Source organism: Talpa occidentalis, unplaced genomic scaffold (assembly GCF_014898055.3).
Source record: "Talpa occidentalis isolate TD23 unplaced genomic scaffold, MPIMG_talOcc4v2.1, whole genome shotgun sequence".
Lineage (NCBI taxonomy): Eukaryota > Metazoa > Chordata > Mammalia > Eulipotyphla > Talpidae > Talpa > Talpa occidentalis.
The window spans coordinates 148,267,120-148,282,063 of NW_026555331.1; the positions used below are offsets into that span (position 1 = coordinate 148,267,120).

The following is a 14,944-nucleotide window of genomic DNA, read 5'->3' on the forward strand; positions in this document are numbered from 1 at the left end:
TTCTGCTCTAGGAGCTGAGTCTGAGGACTGGGGTTCGGGAAATGGCCTCCCTCCTTCCCCCACCCCAGTTCCCTTGGCCTGGAGGAGGGGCACTGCTGCCGCTGGACCCCCAGTCCCCAGAGAGACCGCGGCCTCTGGGTGGAGCCTGTCTATCAGTCAGAAGACACCCAGGCCTCTCCTTTATCTCAGCTCCTCAGGGAGCCACAGGGAGGGAGTCTTTGCTCCCTGAGCAATCCTGCCCTTGGGTGGCTCCTCTCTGGCCCTGCTCTGTGCCTTTTCTCATGGAGTTTCTTTATTTCTGGAATATTCATTCTTCTCTCCTGTCTTCAATGACTGAAATCTCAATTGCTCCCTTACCCAGGATGACTCTCAGCTCCGGGTCTCACCCAGGCTGGGTACAGGCAGAGCCAAACATGGAAAAGGCCAACGGACCAGGAGACCCTGATTGGTTGTCATTTAGTTCAGTGAGAATAAATGAGCCACGGACACTCTCAGTTGGGTGGGTAAGGCTTGCCAGCTGGAAAATGAGGACACTAGTTGCATTTGCCTACTCAGGACTCATCCCTCCTACAAAGGAAAGAGGCAGCATCGGGCCCCTCTAGATCCTGCCCCACAGGTGGCATCGTCAGCCCCACTGACGGCAGGCTGGTAGTGGCAGGGACGGCAGGGACTGTGTCCCTTTGTCCATCACACCACCAAAGATGCCTCACAAATATTTGTAGGCATGAATTGCACAGCGTTCCCCACACCCTCTTGACCCCTCCTGGGGCCTCGGTGAGTGGGTTTCCCCATTCCAAGCAGTGGGAGATTGACGAAAATGTCCCAGGAATGTCACGTTGGTGCATCAAAAGACAGGGAGAGAAACATTTTCTGGAAGAAAATAAAGTCATGGAAATGGATGAAATGGAGGGTGCTGGGGGAAAGGGTAACAGTCACTCGTGAGCTTCAGGTTTACCCCTGGACTGCCCGGAGGTTAGTGATGCCAGCAATAGAAAGTGGGGCTCGGGTGAAGGGCTGGGTGAGGGGTCAGCTAGGAGCAGCACGATGCTTCAGGATTTTGGAGTTTCAGGTCTGCTTGGATCTTTTTCCTCCATCATCTCCCCTGTCCCAGAGAGGCCAACAGTCTACCCGTGAGTTTCTAACTTCCCCTCACCTCTTCCTCCCAGTCTTTTTCTAGTAGTCAAGTCCTGGGGCTGGCATGACTCTAGGAAAATGACCACATGGACAAGTGAGATCAGGCTTGATTGATAAGTTGATTCCCTACTGAGGTTTTCCTATTTTATCTTAGGAGATAATTTATAGGAATTACGACTAGAATGGATTAAGAAGCCTAAAATATTCTGCAAAACTAAAAGCCAGCTGGAGTGCATTTGCTCCGGTCTGACTTTGGACATTTGTCCTGGGAGCAGCTCCTGTGGCCGGGGTTTCGGTTGTGACCGAACTAGAGAGGCTGAGAGGCTGAGCCAACCACAGGGGTTTGCTAGGTCCGCCTCCTTAGCCTGTAGCCTCCTGAAGGCAGAGTAACCTCTGTTCTGGGAGCTGCCTTGGAGCACACCTCGCCTTATCTCCCTGCCCTACTCTGCAGTGAGTCACCACCGCTGCCATGCCCTGTCATGCCTGCCTACAGCCTGTCGTCAGCACTGAGCTGTGCAGAGAGCTGCACTAGCAGCTGCTGCACGTCACGGGCAGGCACACGTTTATCTGCACAGACACTGGTTGCCTGAATGGGTCTTCCCAGTGATTCTAGTTCCAGGATCTTTTGTTTGCTAACATAATATCACCATCACCATCATCATCATCATCCCCATAAAAACACTATGTACTTTTTACAGAGCGCTTGCCTTTGTGCCAGGGAAGATACTGTAAGAACTTTGCTTATATATGTTTTCCCAGTCAGTCTTCACAGTAATTCAAAAAGGGAGGTGAGAGCTACCATTTCCCCACTTTACAGATGAGAAAATAGACACATGAAGTACACGTGCCCAAAGTCAGAAAGTCAGGCGTTCTCAGAGCTGTGATTGAACGGAAGCCTTAACCACTGTGGGTCTCGGTCACTAAGATGTTGTTTTTGGAAGGTCTCTCCCTCGTCAGAACTTCCTCTACCTACACACTGTAAGCTTTTCACTGCTTTGTCTTATTCCATCACTGTTTGGGGAGCTGTTCTTCTTCAACTCTCAAGTAATTCAATTCTACCCTTTGAAGACTGTGATCTTTGTAGTCTCTCCAAAATAAGCTCCTATCTACAGTAGTTAAGGTATCAAAGCCAAGGCTGGCACATTTATCTACAAGCTGTAACCCTCTCTGGTATGTCTCATCAATGGCAATTCATGTCTAAGATGACCAGATTGCAGTGATAACTAAAAAGCTGCCTCCTGAGGAGCAGTACATACTGTTCTGGACAAACCAGAGTGAGTCTCAATGTCATGGGAACTGCTGAGAAATTTGACAAGAGGAGGAAGGAACAGATTATTGGGACAGGTTTGGGAACATTCTCAGAGCTTTTTCAAAGAAAATCAATTGAGAGTTAGGGATCACTGATCACCTGTGGGAACGAAGAATAGATAAGTTCAGTGTTCCACAGAGTGGTTTTTTAAGTGATTGAAGTGACAAGTACACAGATTTTAGTATTTTCATTTCCATATATGCTTTTTCCTTGGTGGTTGTAAGACTAGAACAAAACTAGACTACGTAGTCCCTCTTTCATTAAATCAGTAAGTCAAGCAACACTATATCAAACAAATAGCTAAACCCAAAAACTGAGCTCATAGATACAGAGAACAAGTTAGAGTTGCCCGAGGGTTTATGGGAGTGGGGTAAAATGGGTGAAAGGGGCTAAAAGGTACAAATTTCCAGTTATAAAATAAGTAAGGTCATGGGAATATCATGTAAACATGGTGACTATAGCTATAATACTCTATGTTTTAAAGTTGCTAAAAGAGCAGATCTTACAAGTGCTCATCACAAGAAAAAAAACCGTTAACTGTGAGGTGATAGATGTTAACAATCATTTCACAATATATATATATATATATAAATATCGAATCATCACATTGGATTCATGAAACTAATTAATATTATGTCAACTAAGCCTCAAAAAATACACTAAAGAGATAATAGTTGAATTTGTACTCGAATGTGGCAAAAAGTTAAAGGTAATACCCAAAGACCTACATTTGAAACGTGCAGATGTGGACGTGTCTCAAAATAAGGATGCTGTGTTTTACATTTCTTGATATTTTCTCTGTGCCACCATGCCCTTCTTCCAAATCCAACAACTCTCCAGGGAAATACACTCAACCCAGGAGACTCTGACACATGCTAAGTCAATGTCTGTGTCCTCAAGAAGAATTGGCCTACGATCTTGCTAAGTCCACTGTCTTAGTCAACTACAGCCATCATAAAGTTTTGTAACGAACTGCTGGGAAATCAATGGTTATTGAAAGAAGCAATTATTCTCATGTTCCAAAGTCTGTGTGTTGAGTGCTGCTCAGTGGATGCAGGCTGTGTTTGTTTATGCTTCAGGCTGCATCTGCACAGGCTTGGATCTAGGACGTGGATTCATGCGGGTCTACTATAGGATTGTCTGTTCTGGGGCCCAAGTTGAAGGGGCAGAGGCTGAGCAAGTCATGTTTTCCCACAAAGGATCACTAGAATGAAGACTCCAGCCAAACCAGGCATATTATTTCAAGATTCAGCTTTCATCAGGCTGACTGATTTTCCATGGGTCAAGTTAAGTCATATGGCCAACCAAGCCCAACATCAATGGACCAGAAGAAGTGTACTTTGCTCATAGTGGGAGGGGAAGGGTTGTGACTATTTGCTCAATAATAAATCCAGACCATCACACCCACTGATCGAAAACCTCTCCTACTCTTTTGCTAGGGTGAGGGGCTGGGTCAACCTGTGTGGCAGCTGAAATACTGGAATCAGAATGCTATGTGTGAGACCAGCAGGAGTCTGCATGGAAGAGAAATGGCAGGAACTCAGCTGAGTGGGCTTCCATGTGAGGATCAGCCACAGCTATTTATAACATGTGGTGGTAAGCCTGGAAAACCAGATGGCTCTGAAGGGTACCTCCAGCCTGAGGGCAGTGTGGTTCCCTCACTGTGAACCTTTAAACCAGCGTTCAAATGGGCATCTCACCCTGCTGTTGCAGACAAAATTTCCCAAACTCTAATCATTTTTATGTTGACTTTAACCAATTAACTTCCTTCTGGTTCTGTCTCTGGCTTTCGGATAGCTACCCTTTTAGGTCTAGCTCTGTCCTTCAGAGTTAATGCCATAGCTTGGTTATGTGGATTTGGGCTTGGATGAGCCGTGAGAATTTTGGGTTGAACTCATGCTGGATTGTTAAACAACCAGCTGGCTCAGTTCAGATCCTATAATAGCTCCACACCCGAAGACCTTTATTCTCATATCTCCACCATCAGCTAGCACACACTGCCAGGGGACCACAAAGGGGATCTTAGGAGGTGGAGATCCTTTGGGTACCATGAATGCGAAAACTCAAAAAATCAAGGCTGAATTTAGATTCTAAGTCATTGGCAAGGGGTGTTGAGTTTAAGATGGAATGAAGCTGTCGTGGGTTGACAAGGAAAATAGGCTCTAGGAGGAGGTTTCTAATATTGGAGCAGGGTGAAATTTGCATAGATGGCTATCAGCAGTGTATGGTGTCTGGTGTCCAAAGAATTACAACTCTGAGTTGATGATATTAAAGGAATTTTAGACAGACTGGTGTTGATCTGAACCTGGGTTTTACCACTTACTAGTCATATGATCTTGGGAAAGTCTATTCATCAACCTGTACCCCCCAATTTCTTCATCTGTAAAACAAAGTAATTATACCTTCTTTGTCAGATTAGTGTAAGGTTAAACAGGGCCATGGATGTGTTGTATGTTGCCTTGTATTATAGACCAACAACAAATGATAGCTATCATCACTTGGATGTATTTATTTATGTTGTTTCTGAGTTTCCAAGAGCAATAAAAATAGTATCAGACCATCTGTGCAGAAAATGATAAGAGACTGTGAACCTGGTTTTACCACTTTTGATTTCTCTCACATCTCAATGGAATATAAAATTAAGCTAAGAATTAGCTGAGAGGATGATGACATTGGAGAATGAGGAGTTCTTTACAGAGTCTGGGGGACTGTGGTTTCCCTTTCTCTCACCATGAATTATGTCTACCATTGATTTGGAACTAAGTGAGAAGGTTCAAGAGAATAGTCTAGAAAGCATGGCATAGGAAGAAAACTACATGGTTTAGGAACACATCACAGACAGAGAAGAAAAGTATCATCAAGCTAAAGAGAAATGACTGTGAGCTGCAATTACCCAGAAAAAGAGGAAGTTTCCCCATGAAAACAATTTGAAGTGACTGCAGGAGGAAGTAGAAGTCTGGAAGGCAAAGAGAGATGAACTGGAAATAGAAAATCAGTCATTAAATTGACAAAATGTTCCATTTAAAGAATGTACATGAAAAATGAGATTAAACGACATCTAGAGAAATCAATGAATTTCGAAGTTACACTTTGGTTGCTAGCATACCTCCAACAGCTTCCATCAATCCTGTTAGCTTTCAGTCATCAGTCAGGGTTCCACGCATGGAACTAGCCTTTCCTCCTCATCTGCTGGAGGAACATATCAGTGTGATCTCTTTCTACTTCACAGAAATTCAGAAGAACTAGAAAAAACACAAAGGGAAGAACCAGAGAAACTTGAATCTCTGCAAAATGATGTTCTTGAAGAAAAGACAGATCAAAAGGGATGAAATCCGTGCCTCACTAAAGCTGGAAGTTTGAATGCATGTGGCATTTAGATACTTTGTTATTATTTTCTAAACTACTGCACCTCAAGAGGTAACAGTTACATGCTCTATTGCCTGAAGGTCAGGATTTTGGAATTATATTAACAAGTGAAGCATTGAAATAGTTTCAAAGACATTTAGAATATTTACTGACACCCCTTTGAGAAAACAAAAGAATAAATAAAAAGAACTAACTAGGGAATCAAGTTTCAAAAGTATTTCATTACTTTGTTGAGAGTTTTGTATTTTCCCCAAAATATACCTATGTTGAATTCCCTCTTCTTTTAGCTGCTTGACAATCAGAAGGTCAGTAAAAATGTTCTGGTTTACTATATGTAAGAGTTATAAACCCCTAGTTCCTGGAAACAAATGACAATTTAAAAGTCAGCCTAAAAATAAAACAACTTAAATATTTATTAGGGAATGCTACATTTTCTAAAAGTTGTGTGCACATCATTTATTAAACAGCTTAATACATCTTTTTCTATTTAAAAATAAACAACTTGGCATACCAGAAGACAGCACATGAAAACTCTAAAGACAAAAGGTGATGTGAGCACCTGCCCCAAGGTGGCACAGCACCGAGCACCACACTGGACACAGCTTACCTCCATGGAGTGCAGTTGCTGTGGGCTCTGTGTTCTGTGGATCCCCGGGAAGGAGCTGGCCAGGAGCTGATTTGAAAAGAGCGTGCTGTAGGGCTTCCTGCCAGAAGAAAGGCTACCCAGGAAGAAGAGGCTAGATACATACCCTTAGAAGAAAAAACAAAAGCAAAATCACAAATGACAAGTGGGCAGATACATACCTAATTAGAGGACTTGAGTCAGATGGCCCCAGTGAGAATTACCGAGGAGCCCACAAATGAATCCCATTGGAGAGAAACAACTCTGGACACACGTATTGTCCAGACGACTCCAATCCCACCTTCGAAGTAAATTCTTTTCCATTCCGTCTTTCTCCTCCCTTTCCAAGCATCTATCTGAAAGGAACCAAAACCGGGGTTGTGAACTAGAAAGGAGGCATGTAGGAGGGGGAGAGAAGACTCAGACCCGGGCCTCTCCTCCCATGCAGCCTTCAGCCTTACGCTCGCGCCAAATGGAGCAGGGGAGAAATTGTGAAAGACGACACTCCAGTCCGGAGTTTAGACTGCCCCTTTATTACCTGGAAATGACTGGAGGGCCTCTTATTACCTAAAATACCTGGAAAAGCCTCCGGGCTTGCCTGAGATCTCACCCACAGGTGATGAACAAGCCTATAGAGCTGACTTGCAGAGATGGTTGTGAGAAAGTGCAAAGACAATTCTGCTTGTGTCCTGCTGAGTCCGGCCCTATTAGTAAAGCAGTCACATTGACTTCATGACCCAGACAAGGAACTTCTTTCATCATGTGAAAAATGAGAGAATTAGCCTTGTGCATGATTTCAATGAAAGCTATCTGTTAATCCAAATGTCATAAAACATCAGCATTGGCTGATTGGATTTAATGTTCAGTAAGTATTCTATGCTGTACACATGGATTAGTGCACCTTAATTGGGACAATAGGAAATGAAAGAATGAGACAAGTTGTGTGGTCTCCCTCTGAGAAGATGTTCAGAAAACACCAGAAATATGACTGATTTGTTAGGAAATGTACCGGTTATTATTGCTCCTTAATAAAACCCCCCACATTTGGTATCTGAAAAAGCAACTTACTGGCTCTCCAGTCTATGGCTTGGCATATTAAGTGCAAATTAGTACAGGCGAATTATGCCAGCCAAGTTCATTTATGTGTTCGGTTTTAAATGGAAGGCCTGCTCAGGGCTGCCTAGTCCAGAATGGTCTCACTGACATGCGTGGTGGTTGGCTGAGGCTGTTGGCCAAGGTGCCTCAGCTCTTCCATGGGACCCTTCCAGAGGCTAGCTCAGACTTGTTCCCATGGCAACTGGATTCGAAGAGAGCAAGAGTATAATCTGCAATGCTCCGGAGACCTTGGCTGCAAATTTGTGCATCACTTCTGTTATATTGTATTGGTCAATACAGTCTCAAAGCCAGCCCAGATTCAAGGAACAGAAAAATAAACTCCGCCACATGAGGAGAAGAATTGCAAAGAATCTGCAGCTAAAGAGAAAGGCAGCCTTCCCTGTGAAGTAACATGTCATAAAGAGACCACTGAACTAGGAATCAGAAAACCTGACATTCAGTCCTACAGTTCTCATTAAACTAGATGTGTGATTTTGGCCTCATTTTCCAGATCTGTAAAATCTAGTGTTCAGTCTGTGATTCTGGGTTCCTGATGTGGTTTCTACTTCTTTCTTCTCTGGGGACCTCACAAGTCTCTATAAGTTTAAGGCCAGGGTACCAACACCAACTGATGGAACTGCTTCTCTCTCCCACCTAAAGATAACCAGAGACCAGAGAAGGAACAACCAAGCCCGCCACCCCCACTCCTGAAATTCTGGCCAAAGGGACGTAAGCAGAAGTGTCATGGGGTAGCTATTTGGAATCTTCTTTAGGAGACATTTGCCATTTTCCCATTTACTATCTATTTTTTTAGGTCCTTCTCCCCTCTCCCCACCTCTTCTGCTACCTGGAAGGCATATGTTTCATGAATGATAAGAATAAGCTTTGCACTTGAGCTAAGGAAGATTGATTGAGTTTTAAGGAATCCTGGGTTAGGTGTCTGTGTACTTTGTGGAGATAAGTGTTTATACCAGCTCCAAACTGTATCCCTCAGGTATTTTATATATTGGAAAAATGACTGTTTTCTTTAGGCTGTTATGGCATTTTCTCTCTCACGGATGACTCTAGTCTTACTAATAAACAGATGCTATCTATCCAAGAAAAATGAGGTTTGGGCAATGTCTCTCACCCAGGGTTGTTAACATAGACTATTGTGTTGTGAACTGCCTAACTCTAGGAATTGCCAACTACAAGGATAATGATTTTCTATAGGGTTGTGCCACCCTATACCTAATAGCTAGCATGATGTGAAATGAAGTAGATCTCACACTGCTATGTTGTTACTATAATGCTTGCTGATTCACCCAGAGACCTGATGTCCTCATTCAAACATAAACTTCGAAGCTCTTTCTGTAAGATTCTTTAACAGTTGGAGTCTGCCCAAGAAAACAAAAACTACTCAAGGTATTTCACACAGAGGAAACTTAATGCATGTAATTGAATACACAGATGATGGAAGAAGTGAGCCAAATTGGGGTGGTGGGAGGAGACAACCCCCCTTAAGGTTAGAGGAACAAAGGGGAAGAAGATGTTACCAGAGCCGTGAAGCTGGGGCCACCCACAAGAAAATGAAATCATAATGGGCCAGTTTAGCAAACTGGGATCTTAGGAGAAAAAGCTGTCCTGTGAGAGCTGGGAACACAGATAAGAAACATCTGCCACTGGAGGTGAATCCGAAGCAGAGAGAGAGAAAAAAACACACTGGCTTCATTTTCTACTTTCACCTTCTTTCCCTTGACTAAATCTTCCTGTAAGTCAGAGGGAAAGGGACCATGGAAAACTTAGGTCTTTGTAAAATAGTGTGGCAGAAGAGGTCTAGTAATTGATCTGCAAACAGACAAATGACTAAGAGTATTTAGTTCATTTGAACGGTTCTGGGAACATGCACAACTGCTTCAAGATCTGATGACTAAGGTTGACTCAAAGTTGGGAGGAAAACTATCCTTTTGTGTGCAGAATACATCAATATCTTGAGAATTAGATATTCTTCATCATCTAGAAATAGCATCCTTGGAATGGACACCCCTATTTTCATAGTCTATGATTTATAAATTTAATACAATCTCTAAAATCTCATTGTCATTTTTTTACAGAAATAGAAAAACAAGCCTCAGTTCATATGGAATTACAAAAGACCCAGATTATTCAAAGCGATCTTGACAAAGAACTAGGCTAGAAGCTTCATACTTCCTGCTTTCAAAATATATCATAAAGCTACAGTAATAAAAATACTATGGCATTCCATCAATAAACAAGTGCAATCTGGAATTAAAAATATAATAATGCTTACATTAGCACCTCAAAAAAAGGAAGTACTCGGACATAAATCTGACAGAATACATATAATATCTGTTGGAGGAAAACTGCAGAACTGATAGAAAAAATCAAAGAATTAAATAAATGGAGGGCCTCCCTGGTGGCACAAGGGGTTGAACACAGCACTATGAAGCTGTCAGCAGCCTCTACAGCATGAGTTCAATCCCTGGCCCACCAGGGAGCTACCCACATGGTACAGCAGACCTCTCCTGTCTCTTTTGCTGCTCCCCTTGGCAGTGTATGTCAGTCACTCTGCCTGTTCTATTCCCTGCTCTGTCTCTAGTGAATCCTCTCACCCCCTGCACCTTTGGTCTGTACACCTGTTCTTCTGTGCATAGATAAATAAATCTTTTAAAAAAGATATTCCATGTTCATGAATAGGAAAACCCAGTATCATTAGATGTCGATTCTTTTCAATTGACTATAGATTCAATGCAACTTCAATCAATGCCAGCAAATCATTTTCTGGATATTGACAAGCTGATTTTAAAGCTTATATAGAGGTATAAAAGACTCAGAACAACCAATAAAATACTGAAGGAGAGAAACAAAGTTAGAGAACTGATAGTACTAACTTCAAGGTTTACTACAAAGCCACCGTTATCAAGACAGTATGGTAATGGCAAAAAAAGGGGTGCCTCCCTGGTGGCGCAAGGGGTTGAATGCAGCACTGTGAAACTATCTGCAGCCTCTGCAATGTGAATTCAATCCCCAGCTAGGGAGCTGCCCACATGACACAGCAGACCTCTCCTGGCTTGCCCACTGCTCCCCTCAGCAGTGTACTTTGATCTATCTGCCTGTTCTGTTCCCTGCTCTGTCTCTGGTGGATCCTCTAACCTCCCACACCTCTGGTCTGTACTCCAGTTGTTGTAATCATAAATAAATAAATCTTTTTTTAAAAAGTTGGGTACATAGAACAATGAAACAGAGTAGATCCATATAATATCAATATACAGTCAATTGATCTTTGATAAAGATACAAAGGAAATACAAGGAAACAAATGTAGCCTTTTCAACAAATGATACAACAACAACTGGACATCCACATGCAAATAAGTAAGTAAATAAATAAAATGTGTCTAGATATTGACCTACACTCTCAAAAACATTAGCCCAAAATGGATCATGTAACAAAATATAAAACTCAAAACCATAGGGACTCCCCTAGTGGCGCAGCGGTTGAGCGCTGGGCTGCGAAGCTGCCTGCAGGCTCTGCAGCACCAGTTCAATCCCCGGCTGCCAGCAAGGGTCCCACATGGCGCACAGACCTCTCTTGCCATGCCTGCTGCTCCCCTCAGCAGTGTCCTTCGGTCCTTCTGCCTGCTCTGCTCCCCGCTCTGGCTCTGGTGAATTCTCCCACCCTCCTGCGCTTCTGACTGTACCCAGTGCTTGTATAAATAAATAAATAAATAAATCTTTACAAAAAAAAAAAAAAAAAACTTAAAACTGTAACACTCCTCGCAAGCAACATAAGATAAACCTAAGACTTTGGTACAGCAATGACTGTTTTGATAAAACACCAAAGGTATGATCCATCAAAGAAATGATTGATAAGTTGGATTTCACTAAACTTAGAAGCTTCTGCTCTGTGAAAGATGTCACAAGAATGAGAAAAAAGGCCACAGACTGGGAAAGAATATTTGCAAAAGACACATCTAATGATTATTCATAATTTCCAAAACATGGAAGCAATCAAGATGTCCTTCAATAGAATGGATAGACTGTGGCACGTCCAGACAATGGAATATTACTGACTGCCAAAAAGGAAATGAGCTATCAAACCATGAAAAGACATAGAGGAATTCTAAATGCATATAATTAAATGAAAGAAGCCAATCAGAAAAGGCATCATTTTATATGATTCCACTGAGAAAACTATGGAGACAATAAAAAGATTGCTAGGGATTGTGGGGGAAGGAGGTGGGGATCAATAGATGGAACACAGAAGAATTTCATGAGTGAACCTACTCTTCATATAATGATGGATACATTTATCCAAACCCACAGTGAGTCCTCATGTAACCCATGGACTTTGGGTGATTTCAACGCGTCAATGTATGTTCATCAATAGTAACAAATGTACAACTCTTGGGAGGGGAGTGCTGAAAGTGAGGGAGAATATGCATGTGTGAGAGTAGGGAGTATATGGGAAATCTCTGTACCTTCTTAATTTTGCTGTGAACCTAAAACTGCTCTAAAAATTAAGCCTTAAAAAAGAACAGAATGGCACTGGCAGGAACACAGATGAATAAACCAATGGAACAGAATAGAAAGTCCAGAAATAAACCTACACTCATATAGTGGACTGATCCTAGAGAGGGAGCCAAGACTACACAATGGGGAAAGGATAGTCTGTTCAACAAATGGTGCTGGGGAACTGGATATTCACATGCAAAATAATGAAGATGGACCCCTGTCTGTCACAAAAATCAAAGTGGATTAAAAACTTAAATGTAACATCTGAAATTGTTAAACTCCCAGAAGAAAACAGAAAGATAAGCTTCCTAACATTGGTCTTTATGATGATCTCCTCAATATGTCACTGAAAGTACAGACAACAAATACAAAACAAGTGGGACTCCATCAAATTGAAAGGTCTTTGCACAATGAAAGAAAAATTATCAATATGAAAAGGTAACCTATAAAGTACGAGAAAATGTTTGCAAACCAATATCACATAAAGGGTTAATATCCAAAATATATAACAAACTTACACAACCCAATACCGATATAATAATAATAATAATAATAATAATAATAATAATAATATTTTTAAATGGGCAGAAAAACTAAATAGATATCTCCCACAAAAGACATACGCTGGAAGGGATCATGCTCAGTGAAATAAGCCAGAAAGAAAAAGAAAAATACCGGATGGTCTCACTCATAGCAGGAATCTAGAAAACTTAAATAAGAGACCAGGAAAAAGAATAACTATAAGAAAGTAAAAATCAAAATCAACAAACAACTATGAACCAGAGACACTCTATGGGGGTGGGGGGCGGGGAAAGGAGGGCTTGGGGTCAAAATAAGTGGGTTGCAATTGTATGGGGAATAAAAAAATAAAATTTAATTTTTTAAAAAAAATAAAAATTAAAAAAAAAGACATACAAAAGGGCAATAGGTACATGAAAAGATGGTTTACATCAGTAACTTCAGAGAAATGTAAATCAAAACCACAATGAGCTATCAACTCACACCTGTTAGAATGGCCATTATAAAAAAGACAAGAGATGAGTGTTGGTGAGGATGTGGAGAAAAGGTAATCCTGTGCGGTGAACATTGGTGTGCAGAAATTTCTTTGAGATCTCATTTCATTTCACATGTATACTTAGAAGTGGAATTGCTGGATCACGTGGTATTTCTAATTTTTAATTTTTTGAGGAACAGCCATCTTGTTTTCCACAGTGGCCATACCAACTTATCGGAATAGCTAAGCATCGACAGCCAAATGCTAGAGTATGCAGAGAAACTGGATCGCTCATCCATTGCTGGTGGGAATGTCAAATGGTATAGCCACTCTAGAAAGCAGTTTGGAAGTGTCTCAAAAAACTAAGTATGCAACTATTATATGACCCAGCAATTGTATTCCTGGGTAATTATCCCAAAGAGATAAAAATTTATGTTCACACAAAACAAGTACATAAATATTTGCACTAGTTTTATTCATAATACACAAACTAGGGACAACTCGAATGTCCCTCACTGAGGAGATGGTTAAATAAACTATGGTAATCCATGCCATGGAATATTACTCAGCAATGAAAAGAAACTATTAATACATACAACAATCTGGAAGAATCTTTGAAGAATGGGAATCTCCAAATACTGAGTGATAAAAGTCAATCTGAAAAGATTGTGTACTATAGATTCCAATTATAGCATAAGCTAACTTGTAGAAATCAAAAACAAATAAGTGGCTGCCTGGAGGTAAGGTGGGTTAGGGGTAGGCTGGCAGTGAGCGTGACTATAAAAGGGGAACAAGAAGGATCCTTGTGATGATCGAAATGTTTGGCATGTCAACCGTGCCAATGTCATATCAATGTCAATATCCTGGTTGTGAAATCCTGCTATACTTCTGCAAGGTGTCACCATTAGGGGAAACTGAATAATTTTTCTAATTATTTCTTAGAACTGCCTGTTTTTTTTTTTAATAAGATTTTTATTTATTTTATTTATACAAGCACTGGGCACAGTCAGAAGTGCAGGAGGGTGAGAGAATTCACCAGAGCCAGAGCGGGGAACAGAACAGGCAGAATGACAAAATACATTGCTGAGGGGAGCAGTGGGCATGGCAGGAGAGGTCTGTGCGCCATGTGGGACCCTCGCCAGCAGCCAGGGATCGAACCGGCGCTGCAGAGGCCACAGGCAGCTTCGCAACCCAGCGCTCAACTGCTGTGCCACCAAGGGAGGCCCAGAACTGCCTGCTAACTCTTTGAATGTCTCAAAATAAAAAATGTAATTTAAAAATGAGCATCAATTTGCAAGACAGATACTATAATTGCCCCATTGAAATGATATGGGTATGATAATCATATGAGAATATGATGATCATTGGTTAGTCACCCAAGCTCCTTTGTCCTCTAGACCATGCAGCCAATTGCCCCAGGATTTCTTAAATAACTCATTATTTCCACATGGATTTGAAACAACTCCATTATCATATTCTAGCATTTCATTTGTATTATCTTTCCAGGTGAGCTCTTCAGTAGCTTTCTGGCTTGGTTTAACATCTGTTAAAAAAAAACTACATTTTCTTATTTTAAAAGATATTCTTGGCTAATTTATACAAATTTGATAATTCATTATCTTTTTCCCAAATGACAATGTGGATTTACTATAAAAAATGAATCGATACACTATATGTGCTCTTAGTCTTTTCTTGCAAAGAGAATTCTTTCTAAATAGCTTATTTAGAAAATGAGTACATTCAAAGATATTTGGAATTTCACATTATTTGGGGATGGGCTGAGCGACAGGACCAGAGTCTGGGCAGCAAGGGCAGCAGATTCACCCCACGCCACTACTACCCAGACCCAGAACACCCCATCGGGGCTGCTGGGGAACAGACAGCAGAAGTTCTGACACTGCAATTGCCCAAA

General features: G+C 41.5%; 1 long non-coding RNA gene across 1 annotated transcript in view; it reads right to left on the minus strand.

Annotated features, from left to right (window-relative positions):
- Positions 1 to 3,055: 3,055 nt before the first annotated feature.
- The window catches only part of LOC129145368 (uncharacterized), a 63,673-nt gene continuing 51,784 nt past the window's right edge, over positions 3,056 to 14,944 (minus strand). The window contains exons 2-3 of the long non-coding RNA XR_008550894.1: positions 6,417 to 6,559; positions 3,056 to 5,685 (exon numbers count right to left, since the gene is read on the minus strand). This is a non-coding gene — a long non-coding RNA (uncharacterized LOC129145368). The remainder of the gene's footprint in view (positions 5,686 to 6,416; positions 6,560 to 14,944) is intronic.